We start from the raw sequence: 23,244 nt of genomic DNA, 5'->3' as shown, positions 1-23,244 counted from the left end.
GCTTCAGCTGGAATCTGAAGAAAAATCTAGACCTGTCTAACTCTTCTGTGGAGTGGTACGTGCCTATCAACTTGAATTTATTTCAGAATATGGAATATTATGGTGGCTTTTAAAAAGCTCTGAGCATCAGCGTAATTGTCTCCCCAATGCATCAGGATGACCTAGTGGCTGAGACACTATCGTAAAATACAGAATACATTACTTTTGCAGAAACATTATGATTCAGGATCAAGTGAGATCTATCCAGTTAACAGAAAGGTAACAAGCCACACAATTGCTTTTCAAAAACTAAATGCTTTTTAATAAAATATGTTCACCTTAAAACCCGGGCATACAGCTAGTTTAAACAGAAAGCGTTACTAACTATCTCTAAACATGTTATTTCAATGTGCTGGGTTTCTGTGGTGGGGTTTTTGGTAGCAGGGAAGGAGGCTATAGCAGTGGCCCCCTGTGAGAAGCTTCTCAAAAGCTCCCCCAGCTCCAAGTCGGACCCATCTCTGGCCAAGGCCGAGCCAATTAGCGATGGTGGCCGTGCCTCTGCGATAAAGTATTTAAGAAGGGGAACCTGAGAGGGGGTAGGAGGTTTGTAAGGAAGTATTACGAGAGGAATACTGAGGTCAGTGGAAGGAAGGGGGAGGTGCACCGGAGCAGAGAGCCCCTCTGTATCCTGTGGTGAGATGGCAGGGCCACCCCCTGCCACCCAGGGGGGTCACCAGAGGAGCAGAGATTCACCTGAAGCCTGTGGAGGACCCCCGGAACTCTGTGGGAAGAAGCAGCCCCCGCTGTTGTAGTCCAGCACTGGGAGGACTGCAACACGTGGGGGTGACTCATGCCGGAGCACCTTGAGAAGAATGCATCCCGTGGGGAGGACTCACAGCAGAGAAAGTTCATGGAGGACTGTCTCCCGTGAGAGGGACTCCACGTGGAGCGGAGGAAGAATGCAGAAGAGTGCTTCTCCCACACCTTGGAGGAAGAAGTGGTGGACTCACTGCACTCCCATCTCCTGCCCCTGTGTCATGGAGGGAGAAGGTAGAGATATCGGGAACAAAACTGAGCCGGGAAGAAGAAGCGGGTAGGGAGAGGTGTCTTTAAGATACAATAAGCTTCTCACTGTCCCATTCTGTCTGTTAAGTGTTGTCCTTAGTGTTTTGAATTAAAGTGATGTCCTTTTTATTTTCCCTAACGAGCCTGTCTTTTACCTGTGACCATAATGGGTGAGTGACCCCTCTCTGTCCTTATCTTGATTCCTTGAGCCTTTTGATTCATTTTCCTCCTTCCCAGTGCTGGGGGGGAAGGGGTGAGTGAACGGCTGCGTGGTACTCAGTTGCCCTCTGGGCTCAAACCACGACATTCAAGAAAAGACATACTGCTATTGGTCAGCTTTAAACAATTAAAAGTTACCAGAGGTTATTGCTCAGTAATTATATTTAAAGTTTTTAGAAGCTGATGGACAGAACCAGCCATCTGTTTTTCAGCTACAGTATTCCAGGTGAAGAATCTGGGACCCAAATGAAGAAATCCAGGAGATACAGTGAAGATTTTTAACCGTAACTGGCTATAACAAAAAAATCATAAGAAGAATGAGCTCCATAAAAGACAGAGAAGTGGGACTGAATCCTAGTATTGCATATATGTTATCTGGAGAGCTGTACACACCTATAATTAGCGATTAAAGCAATTTTAAAGGCTTAAAAGTTTTCAAAACAGGAAAAAAAAGCAGAAAGCCAAGGACAGCATTTGGATGAGACAATGGAGAAATGCTGTAAGAGCTGATAAAATGCTGTGTGTTTTTGTTGCTCTGTATCATCAGTATCAAGCTACGGCCCGTCTGCATCTAGACATGGCATCACAACAGATATAAATAAGGTTACAAAAACATTTCTCAGTTGAAGAGAAGTTTATCACCCTGCATATTAACTTTCAGACCAGCTGAACACAGCTGAAACACTGAACATGTATGGCCAAGACAAGGACTATCACATCATCCACAGCAACCTTGTAAGACTATTTTTTTTGACTGAATTAGCTGTTATATGAAAAGAAAAGCCAGATATTGATTTTGAGGGGACAGATAGACAAGTTTCAATCTATTAAACAGGACATTTAAATGAGAGGAGTTAAAAGTGATGGCATTTTCCTATTGCTTACAATTGACAAATTCAATGTAGCATTCACATTTAAAATTATTATGCTATTCCTTTACAAAACAGAGCTCAGCTGCCTCTGTTGACACTGAGTCCCAGTCCTCCCCCTCCTTGTTTTTGTTTATGCCCACAGAAATAACTATACCCATCATTAAAAGAAACTTGGAAGCTAAAGCTTGGTACCAACTTTTTGAGATGGAAATCATGCCTACAAAAGGGATGGGAATGTAGGCACAGCACTAATATTACTATGGGTAGTTCTAGGTAACCACCTCATGGTTCCTTCTCAGGATAGGAATTAAATGTGGTACTTTTTGGCAAAGATTTTTGTTTTTAAGGCAAAAAGCCAGATGCTTGGTCATGTACTAGTTGAACAAGGAACAAACCAGGCAGCAACAGCTACAAAAGATCCAGGTACAGTTCTGGGTAGTGTGGGTCTCTTGTGTTAAAAGAAAAAAGAACAAACAAGTGATAAAGCCAGAGAAAAGAGAATGGAAACAAGCTGAGAGTATGCAGAGGAAAACATGATGAGCCAAAGAATGAGAACATTATCTGGAGAAAAATAATTTGAGTTTGATAAACACTACCAAGGAACACACAAATGTGCAAAGCCAAGGCAAACTCCAGGCAGAGCTAGATGTTCTCATCTCTGACCTGATTCGCAGAAAACAGACTCTACAACTCGAATGGAGTTATAAAGCAGGTATGTTTACTCCGGCCGGGGTGCAAGGGGATTTCTCCACAAAGCTTGCACACCAACAGCACATTTTACCAGAAACTGATAGAGTGTGGATATACATATCCATTGGATTACATAACACAAACATACATATGCATGAGTGAGGCTGGGTTAGTTCTAGAGGCTGGTGTCAGCAGTTTATGTTCTCTGTGCACCTGCGCATTGCCTCCTGGGGGGCGTCTTTGGGAGGAAGGCTCCTAGTCTTTCTCACCTTGTTTTTCCCTTGGAGCATGCGCAGATTCTCTTAGCCAATTTCTTGAACAACAGAAAATATTTTTCAGCTGGTTTACTCATCCTATCTTATTACAATCCGTATATGGCTATCTTTACTCATTACTGAGGTCCAACTAGTTAGACTACACCTGTTCTTCAAGGACAAAAACATGATTATTTTGCTGAACACTGCAGTTCTTGGTAAAATTCCACAGAACAGTCTGGGCAAGCAGGATTCTTAGCAACATTAAAAAATACTATAAGTAACACTATAACTTGCTATAAGTAAGGAAATAAGTTGCTAAGCAGTTTTCTATAAGTAAATAAGTAAAACAAGTAATAATTTCTCTGTATCAGACCATCCTGGAATACTGTTGCTTTCCTTACTGCAGTATAATTAATAATTAACATGACATCCTCCTGGGCAAAGGCTTCCAGAGAATTCAATACTTACATACTGCTGGAAAGACTGATGTGTGAAAACAGTTGAAAAGTATAAGGCTTCTAAAATATCAAAGAAGTCAGGGAGCCTAAATACCAAACCCTGAGCATGTGCTCACAGTTAGGTTCCTTACAGGCATATTTATCCATCAAAAGATAAAGCAGTTGAATCACTGTCAGTAGAGGATTGAAGAACTCGGTGTCACCAAAAACCTGCGTAATCTATGGTACCCATCTTCTGGTTCCTACCTGAGTGCTCATTCTTTTAATTTAATTTGACATTAAATCAATTTTAATTTTTATAATAATAAAGAACTGGTTAAAAAAGTTATATTATGAATGAATGCAAATCTCCAGCCTCTAAATGTTAACAATTCGTAGCAGAAAAAGGGAGGCACATCCATGTGTCATTCAGATTAACTTTGCTTAACCACCCATCATGGCTTTTACCGTCTAATAAAAAACGAGACAAAATTATTCTGCTTTCTGTTTTCTTTCCTCCTATGCTAGTTTGTATGGAAAATAATAGTAATTTGAAAATCAGAATTTCAATCACTTGTGATGTTATGAAGATACATTTATAAGCAAGGGTGGACGTGAGGCTGTCTTTCACAATGAAATAACTCTGTATTAAGTTTCAGAGAAAGGAACACTTAAAGATTCAAGGTAGTCTTGCTGAAGCCATTTTCTCTGCAATTGCGGCCTGCAATCTCATCAGCCTAATGTTTGCTTCAGCCAGCCTTCGGGTGCCACACGAGATATGTCACCACCTGATTCGAGTGCTCCTGTCCCCACTTCCACTCTGAGCCGCACAGAAACTCCTCGCTTGAGCCTGGCTCACCTTTTGACCCTTGGTCCTGGGTACGGGCTATAAGCTGAGCGCTGTCCTGTTTCTGGGTGGTACCTGGGGTATTTCATAGCACGGATGCAAGCTGGATGGTGATAGATTTCTTAATGACATTTTGCATTTTTGACCATTCACCCAGAAAGATGGCAAAGATTTGCTGGACACTCAGCTACAACATCCCATGGTGGCCATGCCACCTGAGCTGGGTTAACCATTCAATTGCCAGCCACCAGTTACCAGCAGTGACAATACAGCTAAATTCAAGGAAATACTGAAGTATTGATTTCAGGGTGAGGAATGAAATAATTATGGTTTTCTTTAGGCTAAAAATTTAGCCTTTCAATACTTAAAGGGGGCTTAGAAGAAAGATGGGGACAGACTTTTTAGTAGGGCCTGTAGCCATAGGACAAGGGGTAACGGTTTTAAACTAAAAGAGGGGAGATTTAGATTAGATTTAAGGAACAAATTTTTTACAGTGAAGGTGGTGAAACACTGGCACAGGTTGCCCAGAGAGGTGGTAGATGCCTCATCCCTGGAAACATTCCAGGTCAGGTTGGACGGGGCTCTGAGCAACCTGATCTAGTGGAAGACGTCCCTGCTCATTGCAGGGGGGTTGGACTAGATGACCTTTGAAGGTCCCTTCCAACCCAAACCATTCTGTGATTCTATTCTATGATTCTAAAAAACACTAGTGCACAAACTTAATTCTCATATCATGTCCACATGATGTATTATAATATGATTATATATTTATTTATTGTGAGCTAGAATTCACTTAAATGCAACAATTATTTTTTTTTCCTTTTTACCTGGATGTATAGTAATCTGCAATCCAAAGCAACAAATAATTGTAAGTCTAACCAGGTCTACTTTGCAACTTTTTTAAAAATCAGAGATCTAACAGTGCACCTTTCCCTTCATAGTGGGGTCCATATGAATGATGCTATGCAGTATACAACAATACACATATACATCCAGGACCCTACTGCCTACTAAAAAAGTCTCACTTCTCACTGCAATTTTCCAGCCAACTGATACTTTCAGCTAAATAACTGCTAGAGGTTTCTGCCTGTTGAAATGGCACAACGACGAATGCTATCAAAAAGGCAGTTATACAGTTAGCACAATCTGAGCAGGAAGAAGCTTATCTGTATAAAAAACCAAAACCTGAGCAGGGATACGTAATGCAATACCCTATAACCGCACAATGTAAATAGGGTTAAAAAAAAAAATACCAGGAAAGGCACACTGTAGTGAAGTCTTAATCCAAAGAAACCTGATGAAATAAAGTGGAAATGTCACCTATAATAGTAAAAGAAATACATGATGGAAATGCAGGCTGATAAAAAAACATGTCCAAACACAGTTCTGAAGTTATTGCTTATGACAATGAATGGCTTTTAGAGAGTGGTATCTTGCTGCCGGTAATAGGATGCCTTGACATTTGAATTTTCAAAAGTGCAGGTTTCTTTACGTTGAAGCTTGGTGGCTTTAGTTCACAATTACTGACACTGCAGACCCCTCTCTGGCAGAGAGGAGTGCATACAGTAATCAAAAGCTGTAAAGCAGCTACTTAAAGGAGCTTTAGCTTTAATAGTTTCCTTCCTAGCAACTCCACAATTCAAAGCAGCAAAACCATCTCCGACTTTCCCATCTAGCTCTGACTGCCCCCTCAAGGTCATTTGCTCCCTTTGCCTCTCTTTGCAAGTCCAGTCCTCCTCTCACAGCCAGGTAGCGTGGAGGAAGAGTCAGAGGAAGGTGCAGCAAGCAGCGGGTACGGCACTCTGCATACCAGGCAGGGCTGCATCACCTTTGCGTTGCTGCATCCATGCAGTGAGGGCCACCCATCCTCAGATCTGAGGCTGAAGGCTACCATACGGATGAGGGAATAGATAGAGGAAAGGTGAGGGTGAAGGTTGCACAGGCAACCTTAATTATGGCATTTCTTCATTCTGAGCCCTTATCCACAATGCTTCACTATAATTCTTCACATGTAATATTTTCAGTGAGATTCCCCTCAAAAAATATAATTTGCAAATATAAAACATAAAAACTTGTAATCATAAACAACTACTTCCTTTATGATGCAGATATGACTTCAAAGGCAATTTTGTCAACAATGGAAAACAAAAGGATACACACACCATATACTTAACACATATCAAAAAGACTAAGAACGCCAAATTAACCCCAAACAGACAGCTCCTGCCATTCTTCTTTTTACCAGGGAGAAACAAGGAGGAAAAATTTGGTAAACTGTTCCAGACCCATCAGGTGCACCCACAAAAAGTCTAGATGAACAGACAGCTTCAGTTAATTTTCCATTACATTTCTTTCAGCTAGCTTTATACATGCTAAGGAATACTTCAAATGATTGTTTTTGGATATTCAGTAGTTAGCTCTTCCATGCTTGCTTGTAACGCAGCTATTATAAACTCCAGGGTGATGTATTCTTTTGTATGGAATAGACAAATTGGCACTCCTGGGAATTTCACCTTGATAACATAATTTAACAGCATCCACAATTATAATGATATAAACTTCCCTTTCCTTTTTACAGGAAAATTTCTACAGTTAAATAGTTTCAAATAATTTACTTTAGTTACTTTAAGAGAAGCATGTGTATCTTGTTTGTACTAGCTTTGGGGAGCTTCAAAGAGAGCTGTCTGAATTTCCTGCATTTTCAGCAGAAAATAAAACCTTCAACAAAATAAACTCACTCTGCCAAAGGATTGGAAGAGTGGAGGGGAAAGAAGGAAGTGCACAAGAAAGCTGCTCTTACATTTAATGCGCAAATGAACTTCAAAGCCAAGCCTTTGGTGACAGAAATCTTATCTTCATTTATTTTACTGGCATACTCTTTGGCTGTTCTATGTCAGCCTGTATTGGTTCTGGCTGAGCCGGAATTGGTTTTCCCCTGTAGCAGCCCTCATGGTGCTGTGTTTTATGTTGGGAGCTGGCAGGGTGTTGATAGCACCCTGGTGTTGTGGCTACTGCTGAGTAGTGCTTACACAGCACCAAGGCTCTTTCCGACATTTCCCCCCCACAGTGGGACGGGGTGGGCAAGATCTTGGGAGGGGACACAACCAGGACAGCTGACCCGAACTGACCAAAGGGATATTCCAGACCATATGACGTCTGCTCAGTATAAAGCTGGGAGAAAGGAGGAAGGGGGTGGGGTCACCCTTGGTCCTCCGAGGCAACCACTACGCGTATTGGAGCCCTGCTTCCTGAGAAGGCCTGACATCGCCTGTTCATGGGCAGTAGAGAATAAATCTGTTTTCTTTTTTTGCTTCCGCGCGCGGACCTTTGCTTCGCTTTGCTTATATTAAAACTGCTGTTGTTTTACCCACAAGGGTTGTTTTTGGGTTTTTTTCCTATCTTATTTTCTTTCCCCTCTTTGCCCTGTTGAGAAAAAAGGGGAAGGGGGGGGAAGTGATAGAGCGACTTGGTGGGTACCTGGCATTTAGCCAAGGTCAAACCACCACACAAACCCAGATAACTTTTGGCTGTAATGTTGAATTGTGGGAAAGTAGGTATTAAGTGAAAAATTCCAGGGCTTATAGTGAATATAACCTCAAAAACTAACCCTGACATCTCTGATCACTGCTTAGAAATGAAAGTAGAGCTGTCAGACAGGGAGAAAAGTTTGTTGCCAGACATTTTACTAAATAAAAATATCATCCTGACACTCACTGTCGTCACCTTCCTGAGTAACTGAGTAAGCTGAAAGAGCAGATTTTCAGCAATGTTTCACCATTTTGTCAAGCCAGCCCCTGCGGTAATGCAATGTTTCCCAAGAGAAACACAACACTTTCAACCCATATCACAGTGCAAACCTCCAGGACAGCCTGTGACAAGGCTACACTAGAGGCAATGCTGTGGTGGTGTGTCCTGTCCCAGAGAAAAGAGCCTGGGAGCAGTCTGCTCCAAGGGAAAACACACCAAACGACACCTGCCAAGGTAGCAAACCCAACTGCTTCAATACTCCGAAAACCTGTTTGCCACAGGGTTTGACTTCAATAGCCACTAACCAAGAAAATCTAAAGTTGTTTCTGAAGACATGTATATATCCAAGTGAAGGTGCAGGTACTTTATTGGTACTTCTCATGTGACTTCACTGTTTATTAACTACCATGTTTATTATTCAGCCAACCTACCTCTAATCCACAACTCATCTCTTGGCCACATCTTCACCTTCATCTCTTCTTCCATCCATGCACTTGCTATCTTTCAAATTCCAATCCTAAAGCACTTCACATTGAAATACTTTAACTTATCCTCTATCTCCCTACAAAGTCAGATTCCCAAATCGATTTAAAATTTCTAAGACATTGGCCTAAATTCCCTCAGTGCTTTACTGATTCTTGGTGATGCTTCACTTTCATAGCCCTATGCCCATTTTACCTGTTTACTGAGGATTTTACAATTAGGAAATCTTTTGGTTTATTTAATTTCGTCCTGCATACCCCTGTGTAAAATTAATAGTGACATGGGAAGTTAACTGGCAAACAGTTTTAGCAGAGTAACTCCTTCACTGAACAAATAGTGAAGTATATTCTCTCTTTTTAGAGAGGATGTCTGCTGGCAGCATGGCAAAACTTCAGTAGGAAGGACAGATGTTGACTCCACTTGCCAAAGCTACAGTCTGGTTATTAAGAAGTGACCTAAAGGTGTTTCACTTCCTGGGGGGATGCTACGACTACTAATCTATTCTATGAGTAGGGCTCCTCTGCTTTAAAAGGAAAGAACGAGCAACCATCTGGACCCAAAAGGATGGACAGGCACCTAAGTGCAGGAGAGATGCAGACTTTGGCATTTTTCTAAGACTGGGATTCAGTATCATGACTGCAGAAGGTGTTCAGTTCCAGAGAACAGGCTTTTAGATAGTCCTCCTCTTTGACATTTCATCCCAGTGTCCTGGCTTTTCCAAACTCCATTCTTGAGAAGCTCCCATCTAATTCAAGTGCTGAATTCCACCCTGGAAAGCAAAGGGCCGACAAGTCTCCTTCTCCAGTAATTTCCTAAGATGGCAAAATGACAAATCAAATCAAATTAAAATGATTTTCACCCAAACTCGCTTAGAAACTAAGTAAATGAGTATGGAAGTTGTTTACTCAAGGTCAAGCTTTATAGGCTGGTCTAAGCAGACCGAGAAACTCCAGCATAAGGGGATCCATCACAGTGCCCAATATACCTGATGGTCACCAGCTATGGACTCAAAGACTGTCCATGCAAGAACACAGTATTTCCAACACTGTCTGCACAAGAACACAGTATTTCCAAACCACATGCAGCTGTGAAAAAATGCAGCTAATATTTAGTAGAACTAAACCTGATCATTTTTCATGGTTCCACAAAACCTGGGAAGCAACTGTTGCTAGGAAAATGACAATGTTCATACTAAGAAAATTAAAGTTGAAATTGTGAATCTGTATTTTTCACAAATCATGCCTGAAATAATAATGTCATTTTCCTGTTGTTGAAAGGAAATGGAGAATTCTTCATTTCTCCTTGAAACTAAGCAGTATTCCCTAGAGGTATGGGAAGATTTTGTTTGGTTTGACTGGTAGAACAGGAAAGGACAAGCTCCATATGCAACCCCAGCTCCACCATACAAAGGTAAATAGATCATCATGATACAGGCTTTAATTAACAGAACCTGTCTACCTTGAGTAGAGTTTAAGGACTTTAAAGATGTTACTCAAGTGAAAAGATTTCTGATTCCAGCACTACATATGCAACTTAGCTGTAAAATGTCACCAGCAAAACTGTTCGGAGGTGTTATGCAGTAATTACTGCTATGTGAACTGAAAGTTTGACACTTCCTTATTCTTCTTCTTTTTTTTTTTTTTTTTTTTTTTAAATTTCATGGCAGGTCTTATATAACACACATAAAGTTTCACATTTTTGCATTTAATATGTAAGTGCTACTTAATGAAATCTCTAGACCTAAAAGTATATTCCTTAAAGATGACTTCTGATGAAGCTCTTAACACTTTTTGCAGGAGGGTAAGTTGCTAATATACGCACTGATTTTTGTGTTTTAGTATGTACTTAAGTCCAGATTTAAGAATTCTTATCATATCTTTAATGCTTGTTTGGAATGGCTTCTTATCCTTTTTATCTTGTGTGATGTTTAACTGAAGTACAGAAGCCCTTATTTCTATCATGAAGAAGAATAAGATGGAAAAACATTATGTCTTGCAAACAGACAGAAAAAAAAGACAGAAAAAAACCCATTTAAATTAGCAATTTAAATCAAACAGTTTTCTTCACATTTTCCCTTCACACTTCCCAAACTTTCCTCCATACAGTACACCACAGCTACAGGAATGTATTTTATCCACCAGTTCCTTATAGCTCCAGCATCATCTCTGACTATATTATCAACTATTTTCTTCACCGTTGGTATTATGTTTGGCAGTAACAACTATGACACTCATTGCAAAATATATATACATTCAAGAGCATATTTCCAATGAACTAACTCCTGTCATTCGAGAAAATCACTCAGTGCTACAGATTTTGCAGACCTATCTTCAGTGTCTAAGGAATTTTAATTGAGAAAATATCAAAACTACCTGAATAAATACCAATCCCTCACTAAAGCTGTCAACTGCACAGAAGCTGAATTCACAAGTTCTCCACTGGTTCCTCACTGATTAGATCTCGTGGTTCAGTATCTTTGCCATGACATTTGAAAACCATCATTGCCTTGGAACTATGACAGTTGTCTTCCTCTGAAAGTACCACTCTGAATAATTTTGACCCTACTTAAGAGAAGAAACATCACAAGTGAGACTGTGGAACCCAGGTCCTCAATAATAAACACAGACTGCATCAAGTTTCCATAATTTCCATACTATCCAAGCAAAAGATCTTCTGGTCCTGATGACGCACAGGATGTCAGTGCTACTCTCCACACACTCAGCAACCAAAAGACTCTGTATTCTTGCTCTTAGGGCGAAAATTGCTATTGAAATTTCTGTGGGAGGCGTGAGAAAGTCAGGAGTTCACAGAGCAGACATTTCCATCATTACAATTTGGGGAATGACAAGGAGGCAAGCAAAGTGGTGTTAGTGCTGTGGCCACCTGGCATTCCTCCCGTGCCTCAACAGTGTAAGACTCCTGCTTTCCTCAAACAAGAAAAATCACTGCAAAGGTAAACTGAGTTAAGTAAGACAGTAGTAATAGAAAATAACCACAAATTAGAAAAAAACCCTGTAGACTGCCTCCTGACAATATTAGCCATGTTCAAAAATAACTAAAAAAAAAAAGGTTGATTTAACTCATTGCTGTTCATACAGAAGGTGACAGTGCGCACACAGCAAACTTTTGATGATGGTGCAGTATTCTTTGCATGTTATAGCTCCTTAAATACTAGCAGTGCATGATATTCTCTCTCTATTCTTAGAGAGGCCAGGAGAGGGCTAAGCAGAACTGACATCCTGGACTTCAAAAGGGCTGACTTTGTCTTGTTTGGGCACCTACTTGAAAGGATCCCTTGGGAGATGATCCTGAAGGGTAGAGGGGTCCAGGAAGGCTGGGAGCTCTTTAAGAAGGAAGGCTTAATGGCACAGGAGCAGGCGGTCCCCAGGTGCTGTAAGAGAAGACGGCGACAGAGAAGGCCACCCTGGCTGAACAGGGAGCTTTGGCTGCAACTCAGGGAAAAAAGGAAAGTTTACAGCCTTTGGAAGAAGGGGCTAGCCACTCACAGTGATTACAAAGATGCTGTGAGGCTATGCAGGGCGGAAATCAGGAGGTCTAAAGGCCAGCTGGAAATTACTCTGGCTTCAGCAATCAAGGACAACAAGAAATGTTTCTATAAGTATGTCAGCAGCAAAAGAAAGACCAGGGAGAGTCTCCATCCCCTTCTAGATGCAGGAGGAAACATGGTAACAAGTGATGAGGAGAAGGCTGAGGTCCTTAATGCCTTCTTTGCCTCAGTCTTTAATAACAAGACTAGTTGTACTGAGGGAATCCAGCCTCCTCAGCCAGAGGACAGAGACTGGGAGAACGACCCCCCCACAATCCAGGAGGAGACAGTCAGTGACCTACTGCATCACATAGACACACACAAGTCTATGGGACCAGATGGGATACACCCGAGGGTGCTGAAGGAGCTGGCTGGGGTGCTCGCCAAGCTGCTTTCCATCATTTACCAGCAGTCCTGGCTGACCGGGGAGGTCCCGACAGATTGGAAATTGGCCAATGTGATGCCCATCTATAAGAAGGGTCGGAAGGATGATCCAGGAAATTACAGGCCTGTCAGCTTGACTTCGGTGCCCGGGAAGCTGATGGAGCAGCTCATCCTGAGTACCATCACACAACACATGCGGGACAACCAGATGATCAGGCCCAGTCAGCATGGGTTTATGAAAGGCAAGTCCTGCTTGACAAACCTGATCTCCTTCTACGACAGGGGACCTGCTTATTGGATGAGGGAAAGGCTGTGGATGTAGTTTACCTTGACTTCAGTAAGGCCTTTGACACCATTTCCCACGGCATTCCCCTGGCAAAACTGGCTGCTCGAGGCTTGGATGATCGCACGCTTTGCTGGGTAAAAAACTGGCTGGATGGCCGGGCCCAAAGTCTGGTGGTGAACGGAGTTAAATCCAGTTGGCGGTTGGTCACGAGTGGTGTCCCCCGGGGCTCGATTTTGTGGCCACTCCTGTTTAACATCTTTGTTGATGATCTAGACGAGGGGATCGAGTGCACCCTCAGTAAGTTTGCAGACGACACCAAGTTGGGTGGGAGTGTTGAATAAAATGCAAATAGGAAGGAGATGCGAAACAGCCTTTTGAGAGCTGATAGCAGGCAAATCAAATAAATGGAGTAATTTTTAGATTAAATGTTGGTTTTACTACATTCCATCTTATTTTTCAAATGCATTTCCCTGGACACTGAATCATTTCTGATAAACACAGAAGCTGATGACCACTGCTTCATTTCCTGCCAAATGATCTGGAAGCACACAGCAGCTGTAGCCTGAATGCCAAAAAATGAACCTTTAACTGAGATTTGGAAAACCCAGAACCCACAGAAAATAATTCTAGAAGTCTATGTACACAGGTACCTGTTCCAAAATGAACTATAAGCAACAGATGACATTTTCTCAAATGCTGAAGCAAAACACTCTTGATAGAAATATGTAAAAACTGAATTATCCAATTAAGTAAAATTTCCTGAAATATTTATGAAGTCTCATCTATTCTGGGACAAAACTTAATTTTGTGTAGCCTGGTTCATAAAGCACAGCAGTGACAGACACAGACAAGATAAGAGATCACTGTATTTGAAGGACAGAGAAGCACTTGGGTATGTTGTACATCCATCCTGGAGTCAGTCAACTGTTCCTCGCCAAAATCCTGTAAGCAATTATGATTGTTTACCTATAAATTAAGCTAAATTTTCTAATGAACTCTAATTAACAGAGTCCACCACAAGGTAAGATGGCTAATTTATTGTAGAAAAATAATTCTATATTTCAGAAAAAATCAATGAAGCTTTTTCCCATGGGAATGTGACATGACTCTTCCTATTGTCTCAATTTATCAAAATCTAGAAGATTAGTGTGGGAATGGGAAAACTTGTCATTATTTGTTCAGATAATTTTTTTTTCCTCTGCATTGAGTAAGCATCTGATTTATTTGTGAGTGCCACAGATAAGTTGCTGGTGAGTAGCTTAAAGATCTGCCTCTAGAAACTGCAACATCCATTCTCTTTTCAGTTTATCTGGAGGGAAGAGATATACCTAAGATTTTGATTCCCATTGCAATGAAAAAATTAAATCTAACCTGTAATGTTACAGTCCATCTTCTTTTCTCTCGAATAGGGTGGTTGTTTTCTGTTATTATTAAACAGTGTTTTTAAGGTCAGCTTAAGGTGACTTTAAGGTCAGTTTGGGTTAGCACGCACACAAATGCTGGCGTGGAACGGCCTCCATACATGTTGTACCAGCTTGATATCAAGAAAAAGGCAGCAGAACACAGTGTCTTTGAAGAAGATGTCATATACTTCAGTAGCAGGCCACATCTCACTCAGCTTGGGTTCAAGCCTAAATATGTGCAAGAGCAGTTCTGGAAAACCTCCACCACATTCCAGTAACATATCTGAAAGGCAATAAAGAAAAAAAATCTTACTCATCGCAACTTTGTTTCAGAGCAGTGTAGGCAATCACAGACATCTCCCAACAGCGTTGGGGATAAGAATATAGCAGGATTAAATAATGGTAATATATTAGAGTCTTTTCTTGTTATGAATGTTTTAAAAGATACTTCCCTGAAATGGCTTTATGTTTGGTATTTCACTGGAAGAAAACAGATGTAGAACATGACCATCAGCTTTTCCTTTTTTTTTTTTTTTAATTTCTTTCCCCCTTGAAAAACATTAGAAAATTTCGTTGGTATAAATCAAGAAAAAAGAGTTTATTTATGTGTTAATCCAAAACCTCTCCTGCTGTTGCTTTAAAATTAAAGGTGCAGGGTTAAACCCTAAAAAGCCAGACATCAGACTGAAAGCACAGGCTTCCCTTTATCCCAATGTATATGTGTTAAGATACAATTTAATTACAAGTTCACATAACTATCATCACACAGAGACCTTTAGCCATCATGTTTGTATCTAACTCATAACATGTTAAGAATCAATACTTTTGTCCAATTTCTGGGTTATTGTTTCTGTAATTAACCAATTCTGTGGAAGAATTCCTATTTACAAAAATTGATTAAGTGTATGAAATGTGCAACGTATTCCTCTATTTTGCTTCATTCCTAAACTACAAAGAAATGAGAAACTTAAGAGAAATTGCTGGTTACGTTAAAGGGAAATAAAAGTTTATCTTTCCAATTGCGCCTGTGAAAAACATTAGGGTGACTTTATAGAATTCAATAAACATGAAAAACAGAGATTCTTCTAAATTTCTATTTCTTCTGAAAACACTCTTCGTGTGTTTTGACAGGTTTCCTACGAAGTCATTTCACAGAGAACAAGAATCCACCACTGTCAATAGGGCTAAACAAAATTAAAATTCTCTATTCTACATTTCTTTAATGCTACTTTTCAGGCCAGATGACGAGGAAAACAGTTTTCAATAAGTGGCCTATTTTGCTCCATGTTATGCTTCTTATTCGCAGCAGGAGAGGAACCAGCCCCGGCAGGGTATTTTTGTTTTGAATTTCTGCCTATATCAATTATTTTCCTTATCCAAACCTTTTTCTTTTTCACGTCATACCAAGACTGTCTTTCAATCTTATTTGACTCATTCCCTTTAAAATATTCTCCTTTCCTTCATTCCATCATTCGGTCCCCTGGCCACCCACGCTGCCAATTAACAGCAGTTAACTTGCATGACATTATAGGTAATATTAACAACAGCCATTTAGTGGGAGAATTGCCCTCAGTGAGACAGTGCGATATGTTGTTCAGAGGGATAATATCTCTCCAAGAAGATAAATTGTAAGTTGATGAGACTGTCCTTCTGTAACTTGGACACAACTGGAATAAATGTGGCTCTGGAGAGGTCAAAAATGGTTCTGTTTTAACTTCATGTTTCAGTTCAGACAGATTTGAGCAGCAATTTGACAGGTGAACAATTCCATGCATGTTTTTATCCAGTCTGAAGCACACTATCTTCCTTTTATCTTTTTCAAAATCACTAAGTTTTGATTTACCTTCATTTCTCTCATTTTCTCTGGCTGTCTTTCCAATTCTTTATCATAGATACCTGCAATGAAGGAATCTAAAGAACTCTGTTATGCTATTTTTTTAATAACTATTTACTATTCTTTGATATAAACGGATTGATTTTTTAAAAACAACTAAAAGAGTTCCAAAACCTCACTGGTTAGTCCATAAGTGTCCCTGTAAAATATGAAGAAGTTGGAAATAGAAGGTGCAACATCAAAAAGTTCTCATGTTTCACCAATATCTCATATAGAAAAAGTAGCGTAAAAAGATTCCAATTCCAATTAAGTATTTAGTACCAAACAACCTAAAAGGGTCTGAACAGACTTTCTTCTGCATCCATTTGCTTTACTTTATATGGCTGCATGTTTAAAAAAAGAATTACTGAGATGTTTATAACATATGGTAACATACTTCTGGTTTTTAAGCACTACATTTTTCAATCAAAACCTTGCTTTAGGAACACTAAAAGTTTGGTTTAATACATTGTTGAAATACATAGCAGTTACAAAAATAAATCCTACTCTTTGGAGAGCTACTGCACAGGGTTTTTCTGTTTGTCTATGGAGGTTTGACAAAGACGAACCATCCAGAGTCATCAACTTCTGAAAAGCTCTGAACAACCCACTGGTGTGAAGGAGGCAGAAGGAAAAATGTCTAAAGACCAAATCAGCAAAGAAAGATCCTTCGAAAGATCAGTGCTGTTACTTTTTTCATCCAAGCACTTCAAAATTTGTCATTAGTCTGAGTTGAGCAAATGTTGTCTTATGAAGCAGTAATAAACTGTATTTACAGAGAGGATTGTGAAGTCTTTCTCTTAATATATCACATATTCTATCTGTAGCTTTTGTTGTATTACACCTCAGGCTCTTCTGAAATCCCTGTATTGCATCAGGCTGCCAGCTCTCTCAAAAGCAACACAATTAGATGTACAGTAGAAAAATCAGCGTACAAAATTCTACTGCTTAATTTGGGGAGGTGTGAAGGAACCCTGAGATAGTGTTCATCCATTTCTAAAACAAGCTCTCACATCTTCTCTAGCTTAATCATCTTTTCTTTTAAGGACACTTGTTTAAGTGGTCTTATCAAAACCACGTCTTTTGAGTAAAAAATGCAAACAAATGCCATCATCTCTACCTGCTACTGCAAAATAATGATAATGCCCTAAACCTATGTAACTATTACAGGAGGAAAATAAGTAAAAAATTATGACGTTCATGTTTGTCTTTCTTCAAATGTGTGTAATGACCAAAATAACTGGCTTTTCAAAAGACTTTAATAGGTGTTTGTATTGCTAATGTCAGAAGCTCTTCCCACTTCTTCAAATTTGTTCTCATGTCCCATAAATCTGAAGAATTTAAGATTTTCAATCAGATGATCATAAGATGCTGCTGCAACACTAAATATTCTTTTTTTAAAAAAGATGCAATTTTCATCCTTATTTTCCCAAATATTGAGACTTTCTAAGTGAAATAAGGCTTAATGCAATCTAGGTAACACGAATACCAGACACCCATGAGACTTTTGTGGAACTCCTGCATGATGAAAGAAGAACATCTTTTTGAAAAACACCTTGATGTTCTTCAATATATTTGTCCAAAAATCCTTCAACCACAGTATTAAAGACACAATAATGCAAAGACCAACTGCAAATAACTATTAGTTCTTCATACTAATATAGGGAAGTTTAAACAGACTGAACTTCACCAACATCTTTATCACAGGATTTTAGGATAGTTCGTTCTTTCTGTTTAAGGATAATTTATGCAGCATTTTCTCAGGAAAGTTTCCAATTCATTTCAAGGAAAGAACTGATTAAGAATTCAGACAGAACTGCAGAATTTGGCTATCACTCAATACAAAAGCTTGCTTTAGATTTGGGTTAGGTTGGTTATTTCAGTCTATTCTAAAATTCCTATTATTTTATGATATAAAAATAGGGGGATTAGGTAGGAGTAATATTCTTTAAACTAAAATATAATTCATCTGAAGGAGGGTATGACTATTATTTAGAAAAGGTATTTATAGGCCTCTGGATCAATACTGGAGTAGAGGCAGGCATATCCAAAAATAAAAACATCACTTCTGCTTATGAGTCAACTCAGAGTAATCAAAAAGAAAGTAATTTAGTGCAAAACAAGGTGATTCTACTATTAAATGCAACTTCAATTGCTAGAATCCACATACCATATAAAAACATTAAAATATTATATTGGTTTACCATATACTACCTTCAGTAAGCAACATCCTAAAAAAAATTTTCTTGTATAATCATAATTTAATTTTATTAGAGTAGACAACAAAAGGGTTTAAAAATTCACGCACAGAAATGAAGTTTTTTTGACTATTAATAATGCATGGCTAATAAAATAAAAAAAATCTTACCAAGTTACTTAGTGATATATAAAAATGGAAGAAAATATAGTCAAAAAGAATACTGAAGAGACCTAGGTGGTACTTTTAGTGAAAAGTAGATGGCTTCTGAGGTTTGAAGAAACATTATAACAAAATAAAGTAAACCACCCCCAGTACTTGACAAATATGGACATATCTCAATTATGAGTCTTGATTTAATATGGTAAAAATTTCCCATTCTGCCAACAGTGCATTCAATTCTACAGCTAAAAACAAGTAATACACATTTTGTACGTTCACAGCAGTTACCACTAAGCAGTATTTTTACAGACTACCAGCTAAACAACGTTAATTGCATCACACTAACTCTATTATGGCTGACCAGTTTACTTAGAAGTAGATTTAATTTCATTTCTGTATCATTACTAAAATCATCAGATGATCGCAGGGAAGACTTCCTATTTCTTCACGGTAGCACGCATTTATAGGAAAACACATGTCTGGTGGCAGAGTTCTGCATTAAACCAGTTCTTCAGATAATTAAAAAAATCAGATAGAACTGCAGCATATCTAATGTAATATTAGATATGTAAGCACAGAACATATTATAGAACCCCAAAACATCACAGCATTTATTTACAGTTCAAATATTGTTCACATTGATAGTTGTACTGGGTCTGGCTGAGCCGGAATTGGTTTTCCCCTGTAGCAGCCCTCATGGTGCTGTGTTTTATGTTGGGAGCTGGCAGGGTGTTGATAGCACACTGGTGTTGTGGCTACTGCTGAGTAGTGCTTACACAGCACCAAGGCTCTTTCTGACATTTCCCCCCCACACACAGTGGGACGGGGTGGGCAAGATCTTGGGAGGGGACACAACCAGGACAGCTGACCCGAACTGACCAAAGGGATATTCCAGACCATATGACGTCTGCTCAGTATAAAGCTGGGAGAAAGGAGGAAGGGGGTGGGGTCACCCTTGGTCCTCCGAGGCAACCACTACGCGTATTGGAGCCCTGCTTCCTGAGAAGGCCCGACATCGCCTGTTCATGGGAAGTAGAGAATAAATCTGTTTTCTTTTTTTTTGCTTCCGCGCGCAGACCTTTGCTTCGCTTTGCTTATATTAAAACTGCTGTTGTTTTACCCACAAGGGTTGTTTTGTTTTCCTATCTTATTTTCTTTCCCTTCTTTGCCCTATTGAGAAAAAAAAAGGGAAAGGGGGGGAAGTGATAGAGCGACTTGGTGGGTACCTGGCATTTAGCCAAGGTCAAACCACCACACCCATATTTTTGGGTTAATGCCAAAACCTTAATTTACGACTATAGCCTTGAAGAAGAGCTAAAAGACTGATAAGAGAGATAAATAACCAGGACCAGATGGACCTAAGCAAAAACTGAGGAAAAAATAAGGGGGGGGGGGGTGTGAGCACAACCACTGACTCAACTGGACCAGGGGGTTGGTGCACCCCATTCCCCCTCAATGCATGTGCAGAACCCATGCTCCACCTTTTTCCTCGTCTCTCATGGAAATGAGTTTCTGGAATACCTGCCCCTCCTCATCTAGTATGCTAATCAGCTGATAAGATGAACTTAAAAGGTGACAGAAAACTTTGCTGTGTGTGAACTCACGACCCAAGATTACCGGACCTGAGACAACGCTGGATCCAGGGGTGGTGACAGGATTTCTTTGACTCTCTTTCTCTCCTTTCTTTTTCTTTTCTTTCCTTTCTTTTCTTTCTTATAGATTTATAAGAAACCACATTGCTTATTATCCAAGTTTATTTTCCAAGTTTAAGCTGTTTCTACTGCAAGTAAAACATTTTAACTGGTCGTTTGGTGTTGTTTCACCTTAATTTAACCCAAGGGGATCACAGAATCTTTACGACTCTCTGGTCTCCCAGTCCAGGTTGTAACACTGCTCTCTAGACATAAACCTGGGCAGAGCAGGCAATCTCAGTGCCATTCCTTTCTTTAGCTCCACGCTGGGATACAGTGGTAGAACGGGCTTTGGGACTTCAGACACTTATCTCAGTTCCTAGATTCTTCACTATTCTTACAGACAACACAAACATGGACTTTCAGAAGCAGAATATACTGAAGTAATGATATCTGACCTCAACTTTTATTTAGTCAATTGACTATGCCTCAGATTGAGCTGGAACATGAGCAATTTTGAGAAAAAAAAGGCCATACATAAAAGTATACATTCTTTCAAAAGACAGGCAATGAACTTCAGTGATTTTACTTTTCCCTACAGCAATCTTTCCAACTGCTGTCCTTCTCCCTTCCCTCCCTACATCATACCAACATTAAAAGGGAAGAAATTCAGTGAAGTATCTAAGTCTCTGGGTTGCTCTCCAGAGTGCTTCCCCAGCACTGCTCCATAAACCTCATTTCTCAGCTGTCTCCATCTGTAAGAGGATAACTACGTACAGCGAGTACCTTGGGTCTTTCCCTAGCTGCAGTATATAGTTTGCATTCAGGAAGTTAAAAATAAGTCCAAAATCTATAAAATAGTTTTCAAGCCCCAAATTCATACACATGCTGAAAAATATACATATATATACACTCACATATATGCCTATGTGTGTGTGCACACATATATATTTATTTATACGTGCCCTTTTACAAACATATGTGTGTATCATGCTGTTTTCTTTCCTCTGAACAGTGGGGATGGTAATTTGTCTAGGGAAGAAAATACAAGGGTCTCTTTTCATAAATCACAGTATGGTTTGGGTTGGAAGGAACCTTTAAAGGTTGTCTAGTCCAACCCCCCTGCAATGAACAGGGACATCTTCAACTAAATACCAATATCCTCTTTCTGACAACAGGCCACATACAACTGCAGTCCCTGCATCAGGGATACAAATTAGTGTTAAAAATGTCAGCCATATTCTCTAGGCATCTGAAGATGCTTGACAGTTATTTAACCAAGACCCCACAATGTCTCAGAGGTTAGTTTCAAAACACACAGCCTTCAGCAGCAATTCCATCTTATGGAGCCCCTGTGCCCATAAACCCAGTCCCGAGCACTCACTCCAACCCCTCTGGGCTGTGATACTGCATGTTATGCAGAACTATCTCATGGTATGATATATGGTATGATATATCTCAGGTATGAAAAGCCATTACCTCCACCAAAGCAGCCTCCCTTTGCCCTGGAAGCCAACTGAAGCACCATAGTTCTCCAGGACAGCTCAATAAAGAACCTTGAGACCACAGGAGGAATTTGAACACATAGCTGTGTAATTGCTTAAGCTGGAACCTGCCATGACACAGGGGTGAATCACCTCTGAGAAATACAGTCCCAAGAGCATTGTCAATCACAACACTCAGAAATGCTCAATGCATCCAAAGTACTGTAGTCCTCACAGCCATGGAAGCTCCTACACCATGAGCCCCCATTCCTTGAGAAGTGAACCCATGGGAAAGGGACGCCAAATCCTCTCCAAGGTGTCTGAAGTCTCGGGGGCTTTCAGTTGCTCATGCCCACGCATATGAAAGAGCTTTATCCAGCTTGTATATCACCTTACCACGCAAACAGAAGCAGGATCTCCTGCTCTTTAACCACAAACCACCTTGAGGGGGTTCTTGCTGAAATGTTTCAAGTTCCAAAAATTAAAGGTCAGATAGCAACTTCTGGGAGAGAAATCAGAAGCCCTAAACCCACAGGTGTTGTAAGGAGCTTCACATGAATTAGGGCATGGTAAGACAGCAGGAATACACAGGAAAAACCTGCAAGTGCTTCATTTGCTCTATAAACCCACGTGTCTCTGAATAACAAAGTGCCTCTAGTTTGTATGGTACATGTCAGCAATAATAACTAAAAGATGCAAGTTAAGAAACCTGTTTAGTTGAATTAGAATTAAGTCATTAAACTATTATATCAGATTATCTTTTTAGGTATTTTTATACTTAATGCTAGAGTAACATGATATGTAAAGTCTCAGGCAGGCATGTCCTGGAACATGTATTAACACTGAAAATAAAACAGTTGTTACATTTTCATCCTCAAAAATCCAGAGCAATTGATAAATCAACCTTTTTTTTTTTTTTCTTTTTACACAGTATTGCAGTGAGAGTTCAAATGAGTACAAACCAAAGATACTTCATTAGTACAAAGATATTATTCAAGTCCTTGGAAGATGTCTCCTTGTACCGAAACTAGAGATTTTCCAACAAACCATGCAATTAAATTACAAAATTGTTGCCTATTTGTGGGTATTGGCTCAGTAAACTGAAGAGTACTGTGTATCCATGTGTTCAGAACATATCAATTTGCCCCATGACTGCAATACTCCCCCAAAGGCTCACTGGGAATTGTTTTCAATTGTTTTTAGGCATTTTAACATACTGTGGATGCTAAAGCCCCGTTCTTAAAAATAATGTTAACTGTATGATTTAAATATCCTGAAATACAAATGGCTTGAAAATTGCAAGTTGACAGGGTACAGTAAGTCTCTTAGCTATGAATAGTTGCGGTTTTGTTTTGCCATTTGTAAGTGTAATTTTTTTTTAAAGGCATTTCAGACATGACATCATTTATACAAGTTCCTGTATATTGGTGTTGGTGGTTGCTTAGCTGTCACACATTTCGATAAATCTTTGCAGATTTAAAGATGTACCACTTCTATTTTGAAGCACCTACTAAAACATTAAGTTCAATACTCACATAATCAGGAAGCAGAGAGTCACTTGAACCGAGGGAATCTCTTAAGGGCTGCATGGCTTGCTCCAGCACTTTGTTGTGTTTTTTAGACAACAAAGAAAATAAAATGGAGGGAGGAAAAAAGGAAAAAAAAATATTAAAATAGCTTC

The 23,244-nt window shown here is 39.7% G+C and overlaps 1 pseudogene; it reads right to left on the bottom strand.

The window, feature by feature from the left end:
* Positions 1-23,244, bottom strand: part of LOC141917609 (dymeclin-like) — a 170,299-nt pseudogene that overhangs the window by 43,774 nt on the left and 103,281 nt on the right.

Source organism: Strix aluco, chromosome W (assembly GCF_031877795.1).
Source record: "Strix aluco isolate bStrAlu1 chromosome W, bStrAlu1.hap1, whole genome shotgun sequence".
Taxonomy (NCBI): Eukaryota; Metazoa; Chordata; class Aves; order Strigiformes; family Strigidae; genus Strix; species Strix aluco.
The sequence above is the reverse complement of the archived record's forward strand: the minus strand, read 5'-3'. Positions and strand labels throughout refer to the sequence as shown.